We start from the raw sequence: 27,155 nt of genomic DNA on the forward strand, positions 1-27,155 counted from the left end.
GCTACAACGTGTGAAGTAGGCCTAGTACATGTGTGTGTTTGTCAGTCAGAAGGCTGGGCTTTCATTTCTCGTTACTACAGTGTGTACGTGTGTGCGGTTTAGCAGGGTGTGTGTACTCCAGCAAGGCCAGCCACATGAGTGTTTATGATGAGTCACTGCCTGAAACAGCAGGGGGGATTACTTACACTCACTACACAACCGTGTGAAAGCGTGCATGTGTGTATGTGTGTGTGAGAGTATTAAGGCGGTGTGCAGAATCTGCATGAGTATCAGTGGCCATGTTTAAGTAAAAGAGGCCAGATCTGTACCCTTTCCACGCGTATCGGGTAAATGCAGTCTTGAGAGATCCGTTGTGTTGCAGAACCCAGGCAGGCGATCAAATAAAGCAATGCAAAACTGCAGCCAAGCACAGTAACACCAGATACACTCACTGAGGAGCGACACGGAAACTCGTCCTATACACTTCTCTCTGCGCTTGTTTGCGAAGCTGCTGTTCTGAAACTAGAACATAAGGAAACTGTGCTTCATGGGAGAGGGCAAGTGCTAAAAAATTAAAACATTTAACATATAACAACATGATAGCAACCACTAAGAACACTTAAGCAACTGCATATAGCAACATGCTAACACCCATTGATAACATTTCTACAACTACAAAGCAACAGTAACAACCCTTGAGAACGCACTAGCAACATGCTAACAACCACATGTCATAACCACTGAGAACACTTTAACCAAAGTCCCTTTAAGACAAGTCATTTCCCTCGGCGGCCATCTTTTAAACACTTCTTGGGCATGCAAGTGTAGCTCCTGTCTCTTTGAATGGGGAAACAAATCAAAATCTCCAAAACTGTTTGCCAAGCTTACGGTTAAATTTCATATTTTAAATCACCAATGAAATCTGACAACTGTCTCATAAATTTTGTTTCTAAAAGCTTGGATCATAACAAAACGTTTTTTTGTGGCATTTTTCAGCCTGGACAAAGCTAATGCGCATGCGCAATCCTAAACGCGTGTATCAGAACACTGCCTGTTTCTATAGCAACCGGAGCTTCTAATGGCAGCTGCAGTGACGCAATGACTTTACTTACATAGAAGGTGGGGCTTATTCGCCATATTGGGCATTGCACTTTGTCCCGTTAAAAAGAAATCGGAGTGCACTGTCTTCCTATATATGAAGTCTTTAACTTCTGAATAGAAACACATAGGGCTGCACGATTAATCGAGAAATAATCGAAACCGAAATTCAGAACCTCTAACCGACGTATTTTTCCCATGTCGATTATTTCGGTTTTAGTCACGTGACTCCGCCCCGTCATTCACATCAAGTGCACTTTGCAGGCACACAGTTATCTTTGTTTATAGATGCCCAGAATCACTATAGTATCTGCATGTTTTACACAGTTTATACAGGTAAGTTAATTGCCGTTCTTATAGCCTACGCGCTGCCACACACACACACACACACACACACACACACACACACACACACACACACACACACACACAGATGGCGCGCGAAAGCCCCGAAGCCAGATCGCTTTCACTTTCGTCCTCATAAAGTTTGTTGCATAAATGCGTTTAAAGGCTTGCCAGTTTGAACATTTAAAGCGATTGTGCACTATTCAAAAACAATAAGGAAAACGTATCCGTTCAGTGCTCAGCTTTTTTCTGTGACACAGAGAGCCGAGCCGTGTCGCGTCTCTGACAACACGCCCGCACCCTGAAGGCAGACCTCTATCACCTGCGTCCTCACGAAGCTTTGTCATTTGTATGTGTTTTAAGGTCTGCCAGTTTGAACATTAAAGCGATTTTAGACCATCAGATGTGTATTATGTTGAACTAATGCCTGATATATTGTGACAAACGAACACTCAGACAGAAGTTCGCACATCACGTGAAGATCGCGCGCAGAGAGTAGCGCAGAAACGCAGTGTCAACGCTGCCCTGTGACTAAAGTAAAGTCACTAAAGTAGCTTAGAAACTCAACCGTTATAGGCATATATTTTAATAACTTTGAAGTAAGTACAAACCACAGCTTCATAATGAATAGAGACGGTATGAGTAATTCACACACACAATCACTCTCTCATTAATGCATTCAAATAAATGTAATGTAGGCCTACTGTGCTAATTTATCTGTATCTGATGTACAACAAGCAGAAATCTACCCCATAGACAATAACTGCTGAAAGTGAACCGTTTCCTTCAAGTATTATAAAATCACAAAGAAATGCACATTTTCATTAGGAAAAAAAAATCAACCTTTAAAAGTAGAAAATATTTACAGTACAAACCTTATCAGTGAACTATGAGGGCAAAAAATGGAAGGCAAAAAAAACCCCACAAAAAAAAAGCAAAATAATCGTTTATTAATCGTAATCGAGGTAAAATGTTCAATTAATCAAGGTTTTTATTTTTGGTCAAATCGTTACAGCCCTAATAACACCATAAAACATGCTAACAAACATTGATAACCTTATTTAGCAACTGCAAAGCAACATGCTAACAACCAATCAGGATTATTGTTCTGAGAATAATTATACAAATATAGGTAACACTTTACAATAAGGTTGTATTAGTTAACATTAGTTAATGAATTAGTTAACATGAACTAACCATGAACAACACCTCTGTTCAGCATTAGTAAATCTTTGTTAACGTTAGCTAATAAAAATACAGCTGTTCATGGTTTGTTCATGTTAGTTCACAGTGTATTAACTAATGTTAACAAGATTTTAATAATGCATTAGTAAATGTTGAAATTAACATTAGCAAAGATAAATAAAAGTGCAGTTAAGTTAACTAATGTAGTTAACGAACCTTATTGTAAAGTGTTACCCGAATATTTTAGGTGAGGTTAATTTTATAAATATATTTATCATGTTCATCCACACTAAGCGGCCTCTGTCACAGGCTTTAACTCTGGCACAGTGCAGAGGTCATTAGCGGTGATAGCCACTGACGTGGGCTGATCCTTCCGCTCAATGCTATTTGCAATCCAATCAACCTTGACTAGAAGCCCAGCTGGTTTTACAGCTCTTTCCGTGGGCAGCGAATCATAGCAGCCTACAGCTCGCTCGTCCAGTTTACAATCATCGATGGCCCTTTGCATTTAGCATGCTTAGCTTTTCTGCCAGACCGAGAAGAAAGCAGGCGAAACCGAATGGTTTCACAAACTTAAGTCTAAAAGGCTGAGTCAATCGCACCTGTGCCCTCTCATGCACTTTATCCCCAACATAGGTACACGCACAAGAACAGATGCTTCACTCACACAAGCAGACGCAGCTGAAAAGGAAGGATTCTCCTACACACTGCAAAAATCCTATTCTTAATCAGTGTCTTGTTTTCCAGGAAATATATCTCAGCAGCCTTGAAACAAGATCATTTTACTTGAGAGGCAAGATGCTGAAATAAGGCAAGACAAGTTATTTCCTTTTCGATCTGATATAAGTAAATCAATATTGATGATCAATACTAATACTCAACACATCTGATTTTTTTGTTTCAGAAGTTAACATGAGTAATAATAACCATCTGACATATTTAAAATCCACTATATTTCACATTTAAAAGAGCAAATTATCAGATTTTTGTTTGTCACTGACCTACCATTACAGAAACCTTTTAACTTAAATATATATCAAACATCACACAAACACATTATAGCAAATGCCACATTGTCGCAATTTAGTGTGAAAAACTCCAGATGTCGTTTGTCTTTTTTTCTGTCACTTCTCTATCTGTTCTCTGTTTGCATGAGCGCTGTGACTGTCTGTTGCTGTCTATCATTTGTTGTCAACATTTCTGCACAGTAAAACAGTTCCTATCTTATGCTAATACGCTTTTTTTTTTACTTCAACGCTTATGATAGGTATTTACTTTCAGGCAAAATAAATAGTAAAACTCACTAGTTAAAAATAAGTGATTAGAAGAAATATTCAATTGCTATGTTTACATGCAACCAAATAACCCGGAATAAAATTGAATAGCCTTCATGTAAACACCTCAATCCATCTGATTGAGCTCGATCTGAAATTCCGATCGAGTTGTAAGGGGCGGTGTACACCTGATATAATCTGACCAATAGGAAAAAATAAGCATCAAAAACACCTGAATCAGACTATTTTCTCAATCGGCTCAAAAGGTCAAAAGTACCTTGCACACATGAGCAGTGCCACAATGCGTACATTTAATATAAGATCATTTTCGTTCGCCATGAATAAAAGCCTATTGAAATCTGTTCATCACATAAAGTGATTGTGTCTCTTCAGAAAATTTTGACAAAACTGCTCAATTCATTTGGATTCGTTTTTATGAACCTTTTGAAGTCTCTATGAGTGATTATTCCTATTAATTCAACTTTTTTTTTTTTTTACTGCAGCAATTAACAATTTATTAGAACCTCTACTTTAAACAAACAAGAAATATTCTCAATTTATCCAGAACAGTGCAGCTTTACGCTGAGGTTTTGTTCGGAATACGTACAATGCACATGTAAACGAATATTTGAATCAGATTGCAAAGTTTATGGTTCATATAAACAGAACTTTCAGAATCTGAAATATATTGGATTCATTCGAAAAATGAAAATTAGTGCATGTAAACAAACCTAATGATAATTCAATTCAATTAAATTCAATTCAAATGTATTTGTTTAGCGCTTTTCACAATACACATTGTTTCAAAGCAGCTTTACAGAAAGTGCATTTCATAAATGTACATTGAAAAATGTTAGAAAGAGAATGTTAAAGAAAAATGTTAGAAAAAGTTAATCAATCATGTATTAATTTAGGCCATAACAACGCTGGCGTTGAGTCGTCTCTTCACAGGCGTCGAGTCGTCTCATCACACATAACAATGACATTAATAATTATTATTGTTCAAAATGTTATAATATTACAATATAATAAATACTATAATTATTAAATATTATAAAAAGTATTGCTATATTGTATTGACTTTCTAACAGTCATGTTTTACAGTTCACATGTATGACAGCTGAATATATGCCATCTCTTCATATCCAAGGTATTGGATACAGGCTTTATTAAAACAACGTAGGAAATGTTCAAACATTTCAATGTATTTTGATTTACAGTCATTGGATAGGTCTCCACTGCACACACTAATGCCCCAGCGGGATCACCAGTTAAACGGCTCTAAATGGGCAGTACGGAGATCCATGCGGGGCGCGGGGGCCGACATAATCGGTTAGCATTGCCAGTGCCGTCCTCCTATTTGTGGCAGATTAGGGCTATCCACAGTTTGACAAACAGCTTTCTACACAACGCACCAATCATGGCTTTTTATCCCATTTTGGGCATGAGGAAGAAGGGCACTAGAGAGGCAGCAAATTACATGTGTCATTATTAATGGACCAGCGCTTGTGATAATGCATCAACATTAAGGCCCACACATTCCGCACACACACAGCTAACTCTTTCCCCACAGCTGTCTGCGCCTCTCAGCAGAGCTTTTAGTTCTCAATCAATCAAATACTCTACCTCTTACACAAGCATGAAGACACGTACACACAGATGTACACTGCAACACGATGCACAAATCAAGATGCTCTTGAACAAGTCTGACATTCTCACAGATATCAAACACACTAGCTTGCACACACACAAATGCAAGTGTAGCAGAAGGTCCAAAATAACAATAAATTGCCAAACTCCCACGTTCTTTAATTGAAACCTGCTTGCTTCACTCTGATGTGCTGCACAAGTCTGGAAAGGAAGTATTTGGATTCAGTAGACCCAAGAGCAAGAACTGAAACAGAATTCCTGCAACAACAAAAAAAATATCCATGCCGCTGCTTTCACAGAATTCCCATAAAGTGGGCTTCTATATTGTGCTCTAATACACACCAGTGAGCTTTAGAAAAAAGGAACTGCCATAGCTGTAGCTCATGAAAAATATGAGATCTACATTTTCAAGTTAAAACATTTTATTTGTTCATTCAGATTTTGGGGAGTCACACCACATGACATTTCACAACCTGAACTAGCATTACCTTTCAAAAAAAGATCTAAGAGACGTTGTGACCTTGACACACACACACACACACACACACACATACACAGTCTATGATATAATTTCCTGTTTTATACTTTTTTTCTGTACATTGAACCACATAACCTTTATTTTGCAGACCATTTCCCCTTTTATTTTCAAATATTAATTAGCAGTAAAGCAAAAAAATATATAGACAATTTAAATATTAAGTTAAAATATAGAAATAGAAATATTAATAAAAAAATCATGGCAATAAAGCCTCATTAAAATAAAAGATTTTAATAAGACATCCTGACAATTTTGACTTTATGAACCCAAAATGATTTTTATATCAAGATTATTTATATAGAAGAGCAAAAACACTAGTGTTGCTGGAACTTTATAATTATTCCCGCATAATTCCCATTATGTGCCACACACCAGTGTACAGAAAAAGGAATTTCCCTCTCCATACCTCATGAGAAGGGCAGAAAAGCATTACTACTTAGAGGAAGTTAGTCTGTTTTGGTCAGTGCATAATGTTTGTGGCCACAGTTTATCTGTTTATACACTAGTCATATGATAGTGAATACAGTCCAGTTGAGTGGGAGTTTAAGTGCCACTTCACCACACCATCAGGCAGGCAGAGAGAGAGAGAGAGAGAGAGAGAGAGAGAGAGAGAGAGAGAGAGAGAGAGAGAGAGAGAGAGAGAGAGAGAGAGAGAGAGAGACAGAGAGAGAGAGAGAGAGAGAGACAGAGAGAGAATTGAGAGTGGTCTGGCTTTGAGATTTGCTGCCCAGATGGGTCCCTTGTTTGCAAAAGCGTTGAACAGAACCATACCAACTAAAACAAATGGAAACTCCCCCACACATCCATTAAAACACACTGTATGCACACTAACATATCTCACCCATATATTACATGATATATTGCATATGTCCTGATAGAGATTCATTGCCGTTGTAGCGATCACTCCCATCTTCTCATTAATGATAAGTGCCCTTGTCCTACGTGCGAGACGAGTAGGTTTCTTCAGCTCTCAGACTCACTCTGACCTAATCAATGTGTTCTGCTTCTTTACGGCTCCTCCAGTGTCTACAGCAAATCATCCTGATCCATTTATCTGTGTCTCAGTCTGGAGGAATATCGAGATCAGGATGTGGTCTTGAGGCGATCGACCATGCGGTGTGATCGATGAATCGATTAATAGATGTGTCCGTGGGTATGTAGTCTCTATGTGTTTCACAGGGAAAGTACAGAGCTGGTTGGGCATCAAGAATCATACTTGTTTAGAATTGGTTCCGGATATTAAAAAACACAGAACCAAATTATTCTGTTAACTGTTCTTGAATGCCAAAACAAAACACTACAAATGAATGCAGAGCGTCAAAGTGAATCTAGAGCTTGAGGGGATAAGAGAGAAATAATACAATGAAAAAATAAATAGACAAAATATCTTTCCATTGTGTTAGTTCCTGTTTGAATGCATGTAACAATAAACAGGACAACCAGTGTATTCATATTCAAAACAAGTGATTCTTATATAAGGGCATGGTTTAAAATCATAAATGGTATGGTATTACTGTAACGTGTAGTTTCGCTTTTGTTTCATTGTGTTTTATTTGTTCCTAGTTCATCTCCATGGTTTAAAGGTGCAGTGTGTATTATTTATGAGGATCTATTGACAGAAATACAATATAATATACATATCTATGTTTTCAGTGGTGTATAAAGACCTTACATAATGAACTCAAATGTTACTGTACAAACAACATATTTCAGCGCTACCCAGTTCAGTTTGTAATTCAAAGTGAAGAAGCTTTCATTGTAAAATCATACAGGGACACATTACAATAATTAAAATGATTTTACAATGCTAAAAAAGTTGTGACTGCTGATGTGTATATTTAATGCTATGCTAGTTATCGTTTAGGCTGAAGTTCTGGTATGGACGTAATGATTTTGCAGGTTCCTAATTAAAATAAAGACTTAACTTAACATTCAGAAGCGTTAAATTCTAATCTCAAAACTATGTTGTTGTCCCTCAAAATCTGCATCTTCGTCAGAAACAGGCTCAAACATATAAGGTTGAATGCCTAATCTCTCCATCATCATGACGGTCAGTATAATTGTGCCTGCTATCATTGAGACGTGCAGTGAAACAGCCAATCAGAGTAGAACTCGGCATTAATATTCATGACCCTTCCAAATAAGGCAAAAACAGACCATTTCATCCTGGGGAAGATTTCTAGAGTTGTAAATGGACCTGTAAAACCGTATCTGGACAATTATTGACCTTAAATAAGCCATATACCCTCTATGTAGATACCAGAGAACAATTTAAAATGTTGTTTCAAATCATTCTAGGGCACCTTTAATTTACACACTGCACCTTTAATTTATGCATCAGTTTGGTTTCCCATTGATTACTCTCCCCTGTATTTAAGTCATCAGTTTCTTTTTCCTCCGTGTCTGGTATTGTTTGCGTTTTGAGTTTACGTGGTTGATGTCTAAGTTCCTGTTTTCCTAAGTATTGATATAAAAGATTTGTCTTTGTGGGCCATTGCGTGACAATTACATATTTAGTATGAATTATTTGGTGCTTCTAAAATACTTAAAGAATTATTCATAGAATCATTAAGGAACTGGAACTAGAATCAAATCCCTTACGATTCCTGTTAGGGCTACAAAATATATTGAAATTATTGAAATTGTACGTATAACAAATGTGCAAATTGTGATATGCATATCGAAATGGCTTGTGATAACTGAATGCTTTTAACACTTATGAAAAGTCAAAGGTTTAGGCAACAAGCCATTGAAGCATGAAACATGCATGTTGGTTGTATAATTTTCAGTTATTGCACAAGTGTGCATACCACATTTTTCTCCAATATCATGCAGCCCTAATTCCCATCCCTTACAGTCAGACTGTGAATGTCATTATCTACTGTGGTGTATCAGTGTTTGCCATAATCCATGGCTCAATTTCCTCTAAATGTTCATTACAGTGGTACACACAACACTGACCCAAGGTTGGTGCAATTATGGATGCTTATATAGCAGCACTGCTTACACTGACAACTTCAGGGCAGTTGCAGAACAAGCCCTTGAGCTTTTCACTGTTGCCCTATGGAATTGTGGGGGGTGAAAACCCACAGATAAACCACAACCTTGACTAAAAACTAGACCTCGACTCAAAGAGTGCATGAGAAAAGCAGAAAGCGAGAAAGAGAAATGCATTTCCCGTATAGATTAAGCAAGATGCATTTCCTCTATACGTTCAGGTTCAGACCGTAATGTGCAAGCCGAGATCGAGAAATGACGTCTTTGTATGTGCTCCACATCTAATAGATGTACATGCAAGTTCCTTTCATACGACGCATATAAAGGCTTCAACAGTCACCAATTTGACCTCAACATAAAAAGACAAATGGCAGTTGCCTCAAAATAGCAGCAATTCACAAGTTCGTTGGATGGGCGCGAGTGCATTTGCTATTTAAACAATGTGGTGCTGGACGTGAACATTTTAACTGCGTCTTTAGCAAAAAAGACTTTGTGCCGGGTGTATGATAGGGCTAAATAGCTCCATTTCCCATTGCAAGTCTTCACTTTGTGTCAGGGATCACCAGGTGTTGCATCACAGCTTCATAGCCCTGAATAGAAGTGTGGAGGGGGGTATAAAAACATGCTACTCGTTCATTTTCATCCCCTCTCATGACATAAGATATGCTTTGGATTGACATGGAGCTGTAAAAAGGAGTGCAGAAATGCACAAAGACTAAAAAAGTAACATAAAAACAGCAAGAACCCTGTCAAAGAGATTTCACAATCACTCCCTCCCTACAGGCTTTCCCATTTCCCACCTCTTCTCAGCCTCATCGCAAGCTTTTCAGCGAACCCCCGAGCCCATAAGGAAACTAACACAGCAGCCTCCATCGCAGCTGTGAACTCAGCTTGTATTTTTAGGTCTAAAGTAACAGCTCTCCAAACACAGATCTCACGCCGACGCAGAAGGAAAGATTAGAACTGTACAGACAATGGATACAGCATGTGGCATTCATAGCCGAGTCAATAACGTAATGCACTAAACTGACTCTGTAACAACCATCACTGCACTCCATCACATTATCCAATGAGCTGACCAAATGAGGACATCCATCATTTTCCAGCACTCCTCGTCCAGGCCTGTTTCTTGTCACTTGAGTAGGGATCGACTCCTCCTGGACCTTGATACTGTATACTCTTACAAATAAAAGTTCTTTATTGGCATTGATGGTACTATGAAGAACCTTTCCACATAAACTTTCCATTGCACAAAAGGTTTTTTATAGGGAACCAAAAATGGTTCTTCTATGGCTCTATTGGAACCTTTATTTTTTAAGAGTACACACTCTAAATGCACATCACATACTCACACGTACAGTTAAACAGGAAATGACTCTGCAGCCCCAGACTCTTTGGTCATTCAACATGAGCTTAATGATTAGCATATGGACCGGGACCATGAGAACAGAGCCCAGGCCACAGAGTTTAAACCGGTTCTTTTACTCTACAGACTCAAATGCCTAGACCACATCCTCATGAAACATGCAGTGACCTATCAGATCGTCCAGTGTGAATTCCCTGCATCGGCCTGTCTGCGAAATTAGGCTGTGTAATCTTTCAAATTGCTGCAGTTTGGTTCTTCGCCAGTCATATCAATATTCTACCTTGATTCAAAACGAAACCTATACAGTATGAAAAAGTCAGAGTGAAACAATATTCGCAACCTATTATTATTTCCATGACGTTACATATGTCGAAGTGGAAAAAAAATAGAGCTTGTGCATCCTAGATCAGCAGTTCTGAGCAACACCCACATTGTCCAACACAATGTTCAGAGATCCAATATCCAGGTTAAAATATTTCCTCTGGTACTTCTGCTGTAATGATGACAAAGCTAAGCAATTTTTTGAAACCGAAACTGGGAGTAGCAATCTAATTAATATTATATAATAATTAATATAATATAATTAGGGCTGTCAAAAGATTAATCGCGATTAATCGCATCCAAAATAAAAGTTTGTGTTTCCATAATATATGTGTGTGTACTCTGTTAATTATTATTTATATATAAATACACACACATTCATGTATATATTTAAGAAATATTTGCATGTATATACTGTATATACATTTACATAATCTATAATATATATAAATATAAATGTTTTATATAAAAATAATATTTTTTTCTTAAATATATACGTGCTTGTGTGTGTTTTTATATATAAATAATAATTAACAGAGTACACACACATATATTATGTAAACACAAACTTTTATGTTGGATGCGATTAATCGCGATTAATTTTTTGACAGTCCTAAATATAATATAATTAATATAATATAATATAATATAATATAATATAATATAATATAATATAATTAATATAATTAATATAATTAATATAATATAATATAATATAATATAATATAATATAATATAATTAATAATATAATATAATATAATATAATTAATATATAATATAATATAATATAATATAATATAATATAATATAATATAATATAATATAATATAATATAATATAATAAATATAATAAATATAATATAATATAATATAATAAACCACAATTAATTGTGATTAATTTCAGTTTTCAAGTTACAAAAATGGCATGTTCATTAGTAAAAGCTAAATATATATATATATATAAAGATCCATTAAATTTATTTTATTAAAATATATGATTTAAATAGATTCTTAGTGAAATTATTTTTAATATAACTTATAAGAAATAATACTATAATAATATAATAAAATTAAATAATATAATATTGGAAGTTATCTGTTGAGAACCACTGGCCTAGATGAGATCAGCTGACAAGCAAAGTTGTTTCTGATTGGTCAGCACAGTTTTTGATAAATGTGTTGATTGGTCATCAAGCGTGTTCTGAACATTTGGACTAACGTGCACCAACGAATCATGTGAAACAAAGACCAGAGGAACATCCACTAAAATAAATAGGGTCAAAACTATTTAGATTTCATGTTGACTTTAAACTTTCAAAAATAGCAACAGCATGACTCGAAATAGGCAGCTATTAAAATATAGCAATGTTTTCTCATGCACATGCCTTGTACTGTACATCATATCTAATATCTCAAAGCTGACCACTACTATATAAATGGCCTTTATGACATTATAACACCACTGGGGACAGCGACGTGTCATTTGACCCGAGTGTACTATCATGTCCTGATAGCCACAGCCCTAATGAAAGGATCTCGGAAACGGGTGATGCTCAAAAGAAGAAGAATAAAATAAGCACATTGATAGATTAAAAAAAGAAAGAGAGAAAGGTGATGTAGGGGGGAGAGCCATTTGATGGATTGTTCAGTTGCTATCCTAATCCTATCCATCTTGCACCATCTATTAGTGTCCGGGTTCCTACAGTACAACTCTCACACTCATGTCAGTCGTGCCGCTACCAGGGCATCATTTCAATCACAGAACACAGCATTGGCACTCCAATCTGCCCTGTGACCATGGAGACGAGGAGAGAGTAAAATAACAACACTGCTCTCATAAGTATCACTGTTCGAGTGGCAGTGCCACTGACACTCAACTCGGTTCTTAAATAGGAGCTCCATTTCTTATCCATTCAGGTCCACCAAACCTCCATTGGTCCTTCTAAAGGGTTAAAATGGACTTGAGCTGGGAGATTACATCAGCCAGCGTTGATTCCGATGGTGTGAGGTGGAAATCTTTCATGCTAGCATCCCGAACGATGGCCTGGGCCATTTTTAAATGTAAAACCGATGTAGGCAGCGGCTGGCTCATTTGTCACCTGCCTTATCAGTGACAGCAGCCTGCCCTGTGTGCTAGCCAAGGCTGTCAGGAGAGAAACCTGAGGAAAAGCCACCCAAAGCAACCAGAGAATACGGGATGAATACTGACTTCGCCCCCTCTTCACACCCTCGTATTGGTCCGAGGCTCCAATCAGTGCCTGTCACTGTCGGGTGAAGAAATGTATGTTTTGAGGGCACAAGAATCCTCCAAAAAGGCGTGACAATAAGACAGGGAGAAATGGTAGGATGGACGTTAGGATGGATACAGTAGCAGAGTTGGTGGGCGTCTATTTTCTGTTGTGGTTGTGAATTCATGGACGTATTAAAATCAAATCTTACACTGTATCTTAACCACCAGATAACCAGTGGTTACTTTATTTGGCAACTGTAAATAGCGGAACAATATTAACAGTGTAGAAAGTTTAATATGTGTAATATTTTTGTGAAAACAGAATTATTTGATGAATAGAAAGTTCCAAAAGAACAGCATTTGAGATATAAAACGTTTGAACAGTCCTATATTATATACAGTGTGTGTGTGTGTGTGTGTGTGTGTGTGTGTGTGTGTGTGTGTGTGTGTGTGTGTGTGTGTGTGTGTGTGTGTGTGTGTGTGTGTGTGTGTGTGTGTGTGTGTGTGTGTGTGTGTGTGTGTGTGTGTGTGTGTGTGTGTGTGTGTGTGTGTGTGTGTGTGTGTGTGTATACAGTATTATCGTAAATATGAATTATTTATTAATAAATGTAAGTGTTTATAATTATACAAATATTATGTGTGTGTACTCTGTTAATTATTATTTATATATAAATACACACACAAGCATGTATATATTTAAGAAAAAAATATACAAATTTTATATATAAAACATTTATATTTATATATATTTTAGATTATATAAATGTATATACAGTATATACATGCAAATATTTCTTAAATATATACATGAATGTGTGTGTATTTATATATAAATAATAATTAACAGAGTACACACACATATATTATGTAAACACAAATCTTTTGACAGCTCTAATATATATATATATAATTATTTATTAATATATTTATATTTGTTTACAATTATACAAATATTATATATATATAGTTTTTGTTTTTTTTTACATAAAATTATAGTTAAAAAATATTTTTTTATAAATGATTGGCACTGCTTTATAAAAGAAATAAGCCACCTGAATCCAAAGACTGATTTTTTCCATAGATCTGGTCATAAAACAATGTTCTGATTGGCTGATATTGTGTCACGTAGCATTTTTGCTGCAAACTTGTCATACTCTGAAATCCTTTATAATTTTTTTTATAAATAAATACTGAAATCCTTTTACTTGCTGCGATTTCCTTTTGCCTGTCTTATTTCTTTCCCTCTCAAAACCCTTTTGTCACAATCATGTCACAATCACGGTACGTAGTTCAAAGCAAATACGTACAGTGAATGAAAAGTATGAATGCCTTTACTTGCTGATCACATAAAGCTCTGCAAGACAGAATAGACGTTCCTGCACACAATGCGATGTATTGTATTGTATTCCAAGCGTACAGGTTCAAGTGCGAACGCACACACAGACGCGTTCACACCTACAAACTCCACACTCTCACTCACTAAACAAGTTTTCGCTCACTCAGAGTTGTGAGTGAAGTGAAACACCTGAGAGAGTGTGAGGGTGGGAGAAAGAGAGTGAGAGAATGACAACCACACCTCACTCATCATTATCATCTAGATGGTGAAAACAGGTTGTCCCTCGGAATGACAAGAGGAGGCATTTCCACCGCCTGCATTGGCTTTGCAAAACCATTCCAGCCCGGGTCTCTATATGTGGGTGAGTTATGAGAGAAGGCCCAGGCAAGGACAAGGGAACTGGTGAGGCATTTTAATTATTCAGAGTCAGCGCTCATTTAACCCAGAATGGCTGCTTCGACTAAGCTCGGAGCCTGACATATGACTCACATAAAGGATTTAGCTAAGTCCGACTGGAAGTACATCCATGCTAATTGAAATATATTTCTATTAGCAGACTGATATAGTGCCTGTGATATGCACTAGAACCTTCATGTAGCACAGGGCGTTGTGTTTACATTACATAGTTGAACGATGAGTGCTTGCATAACAGTAGCATAGTGAACATACCCAATGTGCAAATCACAAGAAACATGTTATGGTGTTATGAGGTCAGTGTTTATGTTCTGTTAGTGTAGAGTTTATGACTATGTTTGTAAAGGAATACTATACGATTTATACATACTGCAATATCCACACATGGCAGTTCACACTAGTGTCTTTCAGCAGTCTGATCAAACAATGATATTGAAATCAACATGGATATTTCTTATGTTTTATTCATCACCTTGCACATGAAAGAGCAAGTGCACTGCATTGTGGGATACAGTATTCTGTGCAGTGTGCTCTGTTGTAAACTCATTTTGGCAAATATAGTAGGCCATCCAAGTACTCTCTGAATAGAAAGTTTCAGTATTATTTATAGTATACATGCTATATGTTGCAGAAATAGTATGATTAGTATGCTAGAGTGCTATTCAATTTCACAATAAAACTAAAACTAAGATAAAATAAAATAAATACATTCAATAATTAAAAGAAATAGTACAAAATAAAATAAAATAATTTGTTGATGCACCACATAAAATAAGGTTTAAAGGGGTCCTGAATTGAGCTTTTGATATATAAAATGTCATGGTAATATAAGAATATCCTGTAAGTTTCAGAGCTGAAAACTTCCTTGTTAAGGCCTGTTCACACCGGGACGATTTTCGCGCGCGTTTATCGCCGACGTTTAACGCCTCGTGACTAAACAATGGGCGCCAATGTGAGTGTGCACACCGACGCGTAAAACGCCAGGCGTAAAAGCGTCATTTTAAAAAAACCGCCTCGGGTTCGTTTTTTTATTTTGACGCGGCGCGTAAAAAACTGGCCGACCAATGAGATCAGCGCTTTTGTTCACGTGCCTGGAGCTGCTGAAGTGACAGTAAAACACGACTTGGTGGCGCTCAAGCACAAAATCAGTCTTGCCGAGCACACATTGATACGACGAAGAAGTAGTAAGAAGACAAAGAAGAAGATAGGCTGCTAATGCTGCTTGCCAGTTAGCAAAAAGTGTGTGAATGGTTTTGCCATAGACATAAAATATCTATGGTTTTGGCAAGCACGTAAATACTGTCTCTCCTCTTCTTCTGTATGACAAGCGACTGTCAGAAGCGTAAAGTGCCGCAGCACCACCTTGTGTACCGGGAGCGCATCTACTGAATGTGCACGTTCACTCGGCGCAATGCCAGTGGAAATCGCTTGGGTGTGAACACTCAAGACGCGCCGAAAAACATCACGAAAAACGCTGGCGATAAGCGCACGCGACATTCGTCCCGGTGTGTACAGGCCTTTAGTTAAAGAAAAACTTTTATTGACACCAGGCCCAGCAAAAGATCGATCTCAGAATATGCCACACCTTGACATCATCGTGTAGTGAAGCACCACCTCTACAGAAAAAGAACAACACCTGATTCTGTAGCCCTGCCCACGACTCATGCCTGAGATGATATAGCCCTATATTGAGTTAAACCGGATCAAACTTCTAATCAATAAACATACCACATAAGCTTCATTCGGATTCCAGTATTACGGAATGCATGGATGAACTTTATATTTAATGAATATCCAGCTCACGTCAAGACATTGCATGTTTGTTCCTTCATTTCACCACGGATTCGTTTGTAAACAAGAGATTGGATTTGCAGACAGGATGAGATTAAATGAACGAATGAAGCAACACACTTATGTGAGTAAAACATTTTTTTTAATATGTGATAGTATTGCATTGTTACAGATCATTTGATATCTATTGATTATATATACACGTGTCTAACTGAACATACCTTGGCACGCTGTCAAAGGCTAAAGAATCCTTTATTTGTGGTGTTCATTGCGATTCAGGATCAGACTCGGACATTTATGGGCCAGGGCTCGCAAAGCCCAACGTCCCGGGCCTATGTGTGTTTTCCAGACGGGCCACCAAAACGTAAGCCCGGCCTGCCGACGGGCTATCTTAAATAGTGAAATAACATTCCTTTCTTGATGTGCGTTGTTCGCGCGATTTTCCCACACGCTTTCAAAACAATTCCCACATGTACTGAGGGGAGCTGAAGCTCATAAAATATGCAAATCTTATCCAATCCTAGCCGTGGGCATTTACTTCCAAGTCTTCAGTGCGGCACGCCCATGAAAACCGAGCGTTCCAGGAGAGAGCCTCAAAACCAGGGCAGAAAATAGCCTATTACTTATTTATTATGACGTTTTTGAATGTAAAAACCATGCGAACGTCATAAGTTGACCTCAGACAACAGTATAAAAAAATAAAAATGACCCCTTTAAAAGAAGGATTCTGACATGACTTTGATACACACTTATATTAATTAAGTTTTAACCTAATTCCTTGATGCATCAGCTTATCTAGATTTCAGAATAAAGTGTCTGAAACTGATTCAAAAACATTCTAACGAATACAACTCTTATTAATTCTTCTTAAGATAAGAATAGTTGGTATTCTGGAAAAACAGTTGAAACTTTGGAAAATAAAGTTTTTGTTTCTTTATTTTTACTGTTAAAAAAACATTAAGAATTCAAATACTTGGAAAAAATGTTTAATTAAAAATAAAGAGAATCTACTGGAACTAAATATATTTCTTATATAAGTATTGCAATTAACATTGTTCTTATACAATGAATTATATTCTTTTCTTAAAGACATTTTCATTAATCCTATTTGTATATTACAGAACACCCTATATGTATCTTCTGTGTCAGTAGTGTCTGTGTTCTGATGGCTGATTGGTCAGTATAGTTTGTAGCAAGAGTATTGACTGCTCAGTGATTTATTTGCGTTGGGTTTGCATTCAGTAATGTCTGATGTTTGGCCAATGTCTATAATGTGTTGAACAGTAGAGTCTCTTGATTGTGAGCGCTGTGTGTTTTTACTGAAAGGAGACTCTCTGAGTCACTGTCTTTGCGGTCTGATGTGACATTACTTCTCTGATCACGTTCTGGTTTTGTCTATAGTACTCACTCACTCACACATACACATACTCTCACACACACACACACACACACACACACACACACACACACACACACACACGCATATCTCTATGGATCCCACTGCCAACGCGCTCTAAAAATATCTGCATCAGAAGCTCTCCTTGCTGTGTGTGTGTGTGTTGGGATGAATCATTCAACCAGAGAGAGCTACTCAACTGATCCCTCGCTCTCTGTCTCTGTGAATGTGAAAGAAATAGAGAGAATCAAGGGAACAGAGAGAGAGTTAAAGAGAGGGCATGATTTTCCAAGAATGGACTACTGAATACGTGCTCTAACAATTACAACCAATGGTTTCCATCCAAGGAGGCAGAAACTGCTCAAACATTTTAATAATAAAAAATGAAAAAACTGACAGTATAGAAAATAGAGCAAAACAAATATTACAAGATGAAAAGTGTTTTCCAAGGATTTGTTGACTAATGGTCTCAAAAGAAAGTCACTATTAATAAAAGCCTAATGATTGTTTGTAGAAACGAATTCTATTATCAAATTTTTTTTTTCACTTTGACGTGACTTACAGTGCATCTGGAAAGTATTCACAGCTCTTCACTTTTTCCACATTTTGTTGTTACAGTCTTATTCCAAAATAGATTAAATTTAATATAATTCAAAAATATATATTTTTAGTTGTAATTTATTACTGTTCAAAACGAATGATGTTAATAGAATTAAATAATAGTGAATGCTGTCATGATTTCTGACAATGTCACATGATGCATTTAATATTTTCCCCTTCCTTTAGTGTGTAATGTATCCGTTTGTGCATGTAAACAATCTGCTATGTTACAAAGCTCACATTTAGATCTAACAGAGTCCATATGTTACTTCCTCAAACGTCTACGTCACAATGTGAACCCAACCCACCCACACCCAAGGCACCCAAGGCTTACGCAAAGAAAGAAGGTGAGGTTTCCGTGAATTATTGTCGCCATGTCGCAGAAACGCTGTGTTTTTGGATGAGAAAGCAAAACCGCTTTTGCTTTCAGAGGTTAATCAGAGGTTAAGATTTATTTATAAAGCTGCTCTTGAGCAGTACAACCCAAAAGTTTGCTTGTGCACAGTGAATTTTACAGATGACAGCTGTGCCTGAGCCTGGGAGAGTACAACACCGGCTACAATGACTACTTACCACTTTGAAATTGTGTAGTCGTGCTTGCAAAGTTGGTTTCAATCGAACGGCTTGATCATCCGCATTTTCAGAATCCGACTCGAACTGATGTGGTCAAACCGATAACATTATCAACTGTGTGTTTACAAATGCTTAGAAGTCTTGGAAGCAGAAGCTCGCAATTATGGTAAGGGGCGTTGCATTTCTAACACACGCTTGAGGTCTTTTGCCCAAGCACGCGTCCTTTGGCCCAAGCACACGTCCTGAAAAGTGAAGCCAAAGCGTCTCAACTGACTTTTGGGGGGATTTTCAGGAGGAGATTGGCAAATTTAGCTTTAATTTCTACATTTCCATAACTTGTTTATTTCACTCCGACATAATGAGTTATTCTGCAGTAAACTGTACTAACAGATACTGTGGGAGTGTGGGCGTGGTTTTGATATCGCGACTCTACTTCCTGCTCTCTACATGCGCAGACGCAGGTCCCAAATTAGCGCAAGATGCCAGTGCCATATTCGGACATTGCTGGCTTCATCCATCTTTTTTTAAAGTATATGGTTTGGCCAATCACAAAGCACTGGGTCAGCTGGCCAATCAGAGCTTTTCGGAAGGAGGGGCTTTGTAGAAATCAGCATGTTTTAGACAGACTGGGAATAGGGGAGCTGCAATAATGTGCATTATTTAATGTTTTTTTTTTTAACATTAAAGCTTGTTAACCTATTCTATTACACCAAATTATCAAAACAATACATTTTTAAAATAGCATCAAATGACACCTTTAATTCTGCAAGTGTTTTTTTAACATGATTTTTTTCCAGCCGAACCCATTTTGAAAAATCCTGCCATGCATAATCTTTGTAAAAAAAAAAATCTAATTCAAATGTAAACATCATTTGGTACCATGAATTTATCCTCAGAGGGGATATGAATTTATTTCGGCTCCTCATTTCAAAAGTCACGGATAGCTACATGCAAATGAGCGTTTCTGAGTGTCGCTTTTGTACGTGTTGATTAAACACTGCTGTGCAATGTTTGCATTTTCACAAGGGTGTGACAGATACGTGCATGCTAAGGTTTGCATTCCAAGAACTGCACTTCCTTTCAGTCAAATGAATCAAGTTTCACTCTGAATAGCAATAAAGGGAGTCTGAAGCGGAGGAAAGAAAAGTGAAGAGAATGTGAGTGAGAGCAAAAGGGCGAGAGCTAAACAAAGTAGCGAGTGACAGAAAAATAGAGACACTAATCTATCCTCTCCCTCCGAGGATCCATCAGACCCGGCAGGACCCGTCAATCACGGAGACCTCAAGCATCTTGCTACACATTATGGAAGCTGTCCGTCCTGTGAAAAAACATTCACACTCACACACACACACACACTGCCTACGATAAACACATCACCTCCCCCGCCTTGCACCTTATCTGCCACATGTCTTTCTCTCGCAGCTTCAGAGTGCAGAAAGACCTGGCGTGTCCCTGCCGAAGGCTTCCCTTTAATTCTTCCTCAAAATCTCACATGAGGAATGACTCATCTCTCCCTGTCTCGGTGAAAGACTTGCTCTGTTCTCTTCTTTCTGGCTTCTTAGTGACCAGTGTCCCTGACCCAGACAAAACAGCCTGCAGGAATGTATAAGAATAACTGCGATTTATTTATATGAATATCTTATTATCCGCTACTAGTATCCCATGTATCTCAATAGTAGTCGCTTGGCTAGTGCAGGACCACCGAAAGTACAAAAAATATGAAATTTTGAAGAATGCACTGGTTGTTTTTTCTCCCTTGCAGTTTCACAGAACTGGGAATAAGCAATACAGATGCAAAAGCTCCAGTAAGTATGATAAATGCGTTTTCTGAAGACATTTGTTGACATTGGCAATCTTCATTTCCAGCGAGCCTTTAATAGCTGAAACTTCAAACAGTGAGTTTGGTTTTGTGAAGTGGATCTACTGGACTCAAAAAAATCCAACTCAAAAGAATGATTCCTTCTTTACTTCTCATCAACAGGCCTAAGAAAAACTTCAGGTGGACTTAAAGGGATAGTTCACCCAAAAAGTAAAATTAGCCCATGATTTACTCACCCAAGTCATCCAGGGTGTATATGACATTCTGATTTCAGACGAATAAAATTTGAGTTACATTAAAAATGTTCTGGCTAATCCAAGCATTATAATGGCAGTAATAGTTGCTCTGTTTTTGAAGCCCATAAAAAATGCACCTGTCCATCAAATAACGTGCTCCACACGGCTCCAGGGTGTTAATAAAGGCCTTCTGAAGCGAATCGATGCATTTGTGTAAGAAAAATATCCATATTTAAAAATGTATTTAATTTCACTTCCGGCGAATAAGGTCAAAATACTTGCAAAATGCCGGCGCAATCATAGATATATACATAGATTCCTCATTAGTGCCTGCCCGGATCGGTCGAATGGGGCATCTACGTTTATATATCTTTGATAACGCCAGTATTTTGACCTTATTCGCCGGAAGTTATGGCGCTGGGAATACTAGATGACAATCGTCTGATAAGAGGTAAAAAAATAACATAAATACTGTTTGGTGTCTCGCAGAAACCGATCGTTTCGTGTCTTAAGACATCAATGTGTCGCCATGAGCAGCATGCTTTAATAAGGATGTCTATGTGTTTTTACACTCATTGCTCTCATACTCTAAAATATCCCTAATGACATGCATTATACGACTATCACACAGCAACGGTTGGAGTTAAAAATCTTCATTTGTGTTCTACTGAAGAAACAAAGACACCTACATCTTGGATGCCCTGGGAGTAAGCAGATAAACATAAAAAAATTCATTTTTGGGTGAACTGTCCTTTTAAATGTCAGTCTGTTTGACACATTAAGCTGTCATGTGGTGCTTTTGTGGCCTTTTTGAAGCATTGAAGCTCCAGTCCTAGTTCATCGTGAGTGCATGGAAAAGAGCGACCAGGAAACTTTTCAAAACTTTACATTTTGTGTTCTACAGATGAGTCAAAACCAAGCCAATCAGAACACATTTGATGTTTAAAATGCATGAGATTCCAGTGTGGGTGGGGCTACCCAGTGAATAAAATAGACACCATGAGGCCATCATAACGTCAAGACATTTGACTCTGTTAAAGGAAAGAATCTATGCAAACTGAAATTGCCACAAAAAGGTTTGGTTGTAGCTGCAACCTGCAAAAAAATAAAATAAAATATAACACTAGTAAGGAAAGAGTGGAGAGGGGCTATTTAGCATAAATCTAATTATAGTCCAGAGATAGTCGTCACTGATATCGTAATGCAACGGCGTGAAATAACAACGTTAATATGTGGATTTGCAAGGTGGGGCAGATAAGGATGTTTCAATTGTTTTGTTTCATTATCTGGCTGAATAAAGTGTGAGAAAGAAGCACCAGTTCGATAATGACTTCTATGAAAAACAGAAGTTCCTTTGAACTCATTGTCTGTGAGACATCCGTCCTGTGGCTGACCTTTCGTCTTAGTCTTTATCAGGGAGACCATGAGGGAAATGACAGCGCTTCAGTACGTCCAGCGCATTTCATAGCAGTGATGCATGAACTAAAAGTAACACAAAAAAAAAGAAAAATAATAATTCAATGTCTTATTCATGTGACATTGACCTCCTACGACCCACAATCCTGTATTCACAGCATAATTTCATATAATGCCTTTAAGGATTATTTTACCTTTGTAAACATATTATTTGTGTTCATTTTTGAGATCGAAATCAAACTCTTAGGCCATTATGAAACTATTCTTCCCCAGTCACCCTTCAATCGATGCACTTCAGGCGCAGAGGAGGAATTACCTCCCAATAAGCTGCAGATATTAAAGATCATTATGCGACGCTTTCTGTACACAGTAACTCTATAGATACTTGACTGGCTGCATTGTTGTGCAGTTTGTGCCAAGGGCTGTGGAGAGGACAGATGCAGAGCTTGTCGTATATTGGCACAAAGACTCACTTCAGGATGGACTAACTGGAAACGGGCCAATCGATGGAGTTCTGCCTTGAGCTTGCGGACAACAACACAGCTGAAAAATAACTCCAGCCCTCCCTTTCCGAAATATCGCTGCTGTAAACAGTGGTGATGTAATGAATTCTTTAGTCACTCATTCCAAGTGGAAATTGTAAACATTCATCTATGGGAATAGAGACATGACTTTCATAATATGAGTTGTAAAAATAGCGCGATAAGTCATCTCTTGGTAACAGCGTTATGGTCACCCTGTACAGATACAGTGAGCAGGGGGAGCTCGATGCTTTAATAAAGACGTGAACAGTCCCTTTGCGAGGGGAGAACCTTTCTACTTGGTACACTACAAGCTTTTGGTAATTACCAGAGTGCCAGAGAGCATATGAATAAATTCATGAGCTCTGACTCAGGTAATTAACTCATTGTTTAGTAATTAGAGATCAGGAGAGAGAGAGAAAGAGAATGAATGAGAGAAAATGAGGAGAACATTTGTAGGAGATAAAAAAAAAAATCAGGAAGGATGAGAGGATGAGAATAACAGCAAAAAGGATGTCAAAAGTACCAAAGTCAATATTAACATCATGAAAAAAATATGTAAAAGAATTAAAAAGGTGAAATATAGAAAACACACACATATATATATATATATATATATATATATATATATATATATATATATATATATATATATATATATATATATATATATATATATATATATATATATATATATATATATATATATATATATATATATATATATATATATATATATATATATATATATACTGATCAGGCATAACATTATGACCGGTAAAGTGAATAACACTGATTATCTCTTCATCATGGCACCTGTTAGTGGGTGGGATATATTAGGCAGCAAGTGAACATTTTGTCCTCAAAGTTGATGTGTTAGAAGCAGGAAAAATGTGCAAGGAGGAGGAAGGGATTTGAGCAAGTTTGACAAGGGACAAATTGTGATGGCTAGACGACTGGGTCAGAGCATCTGCAAAACTGCAGCTCTTGTGGGGTGTTCCCGGGCTGTAGTTGTCAGTAGTATCTATCAAAAGTGGTCCAAGGAAGGAACAGTGGTGAACTGGCAACAGGGTCATGGGTGGCCAAGGCTCATTGATGCATGTGGGGAGTGAAGGCTGGGGAACACATGGCACCAGGATGCACTATGGGAAGAAGGCAAGCCGGCGGAGGCAGTGTGATGCTTTGGCCAATGTTCTGCTGGGAAACCGTGGGTCCTGCCATCCATGTGGATGCTACTTTGACACGTACCACCTACCTAAGCCTTCACTCTAAAAAAAAAAAGGTTCTATATGGCACCAAAAATGGTTCTTGGCTCGTAATCATAGGGGAACTTTTTTAGTGCTATATAGCACCAATTTTGGTGCTTCAGTGGTTCTTCAGCAGTTCTTCAGAGGTGTTATATAGCACCTTAGTCAAAGAACCGGTGAAGAACCTCTGAAGAACCACTGAAGCACCAAAATTGGTGCTATATAGCACTAAAAAAGTTCCCCTATGATTACGAGCCAAGAACCATTTTTGGTGCCATATAGAACCTTTTTTTTATAGGTTAATATAAAATTAACAATATATAATATATATATTTGATAAATAATCAAAATAATGATTTTAATAATAATAATAATGTCTATTTCAAATAAATGCTGTTCTTTTAATCTTTTTAATTCATCAAAGAACCATCACGGTTTACAAAATTAGCATATTACAATGATTTCTAAAGGATCAAGTGACACCGAAGACTAAAAATCATCACAGGAATACATTTATGGAAGTAAAATAATGACAAATGCATTTGAAACAAAAAAAAAAGCTTATTTTTAGGGCTTGCATTTTTATGGGCTGAAATTCAACATATTTAAGCAGTGAAAGAAAAATGTTATGGACAGAAAATTGCCTGTCGAATATTAGGTTGTATTTTTAAACAAACTGACTATTTTGGAAGTGAAATTTGAAAAGTGAATGTGGTTTATTGAATTTTTTTATAATGAAAATGTGTGTGAAATGATTTGTTATTCACAGCCTAAATATACAAATGTCAGCCCATAAAAGTGCAAGCCCTAAAAATACACTGTGTTATTAGAAAAAATATTACCAAACCCAAACTATTGAACAATAGTATACAGTATATAATAATTACACTATGAACACCATGCCATTTAATTAAGAAACACCTGCTTTAATTGTATTTGTTAATATTAGTATATAATATACAGTCAGTGAGCTAGTATCGCATTATCCAGTTTTAAACACTGGTACAAACCAAATAAATGGGGAGGAAGTTTTAATTTGAGTTGAATTTTATTTTAGTATGTGAGAAATAAAGAGACTGTGGAGTGATACAAGAGACATAACATACACAGTTATGTAGAAAATCAGTTTAGTGGTCATTACTCAAGAACATTTGTCCGCAAAAGGCCAATTTTACACATGCTATTTAAAAAATGTCTCTCCACACACATTTCTCGCGCCCATATATCTGGTACTCAGTGGAACTAATATAGTTACATGTTCAAATTTTACTTTCGACTTGGTACCGAAGTACCAGTACTTTTGACATCCTGACTGGAGACTGATAAAAAGGTTGAGATACGTGAAGGAAAAGGAAGCTACACATGACACCGAATGAAGGGGAAAGAGAGAATGAGTGGATTTACATTTAGACCAACGAGGGGGGACTGGAGGAGAAAATGAGGGAGTGTGAAATGACACCAGAGGCAGAGAGAGATTCCTGTCAGAACTCAAAGCTGAACAGACACTCCTGACGGGTGTATCCACGCACCGCTGGGCCTGACTACAGCTCAACCAGCATCAGATCCCGTCCCCACAGACACGCTACACGCATACGCACAGCCAACCCCACAGAAACGTCATCTTACACCACATATCACATTCAGTCTATATGTGCACTAACACGCTATGACAGGCTGGAGGCTTCTTCCTTTTCAAACAGAAGCTCGTAGTCAGAATGGGAAGTGAAATTAGTTCCACAACAGAAGCTAAATTATTTCCACTGTCTTACGGCGCTGAGAGGGAAAACAGCTTTTGAAAGATGAAGATCAAACCTTTGATGAGGAAAAGGTGGGTCTAACAGTGTGAAACTTCCACATTTCTACACTCACAGTGCTGAATTGTAGGGCTGCACGAGAAATAAAACCAAAATCACGATTTGGCTTAGAGCGATTATGAAATTGCAAAGGCTGCAATTTGTATATAATAAATATATGCACAGAGTGTTGGTGAAGAGCGGCAGTGTGATCAGTAATAAATGCTGCTCCATCTCTGAAAGCATTGCGAGTTTGACTCACTTATAACGTGCATTTAAAAAAGCAACCCAAACGTATAATTGTCTGACAACATTTAATAAAATGTTTTTACTCCAAAATCACTTTATAATGTCAGTTGAGTGTTTGAAATAACTTCCTTTTGTGAGCTGATATTTTGGCAAAAAGTCCCATTTTTTGGTGAGGATAATGTCTCACAAAAATGACTCACTTGTGTCTCATTGTCCTTTTTGTGTCCATTCTAAGAAAGTCAATGAGGTCATGTATTGTTTTTTTTAAATATCTCATTTTGTGTTCCACAGAAGAAAGTCATAGGGGTTTGGAATGACATGAAGGGGATTAAATCATTATTTTAATTTTGGGAGAAATATCCCTCTAAGATGGACATAAACATGGAGGCATAGACCGAAAATCAGAGGACAAAAAGACAACAAAAGAGAAAGAACTATGTGATCACAACAAAGAAACCTGGAGGTAGAAACAAACGGAAAACAAGTGAGAGGACTTTGAAAAAGAGGAAGTCTAGTGTTGAGTCAGCAAGCGAAAGAGAGATAACAAGTAAATGATCGAAGTATAGAGAGAAAGAAGAAGAGAAACATAGGCACTTAATACATTTCCACGCAGCTGTGTGATGAGGCTGACCTAACGTCACCTGTCTTTACACACAACCACTACTGAGAAAAGAACTGAAAATGTTCCATGTTTTTTCCAGTAGTCTGACAGAAAACCCTACAGTACAGGCAGAAGACAACACATAAGTCACGGCAATGGTTTTTAGTTTTATTTTGGCC

At 37.3% G+C, this 27,155-nt stretch overlaps 1 protein-coding gene across 1 annotated transcript in view; it reads right to left on the bottom strand.

The window, feature by feature from the left end:
* Positions 1 to 27,155, bottom strand: part of atxn1a (ataxin 1a) — a 121,031-nt gene that overhangs the window by 53,143 nt on the left and 40,733 nt on the right. The gene's annotated exons all lie outside the window — the stretch shown is intronic.

This window comes from Gobio gobio (genome assembly GCF_949357685.1).
Source record: "Gobio gobio genome assembly, chromosome: 11".
Lineage (NCBI taxonomy): Eukaryota > Metazoa > Chordata > Actinopteri > Cypriniformes > Gobionidae > Gobio > Gobio gobio.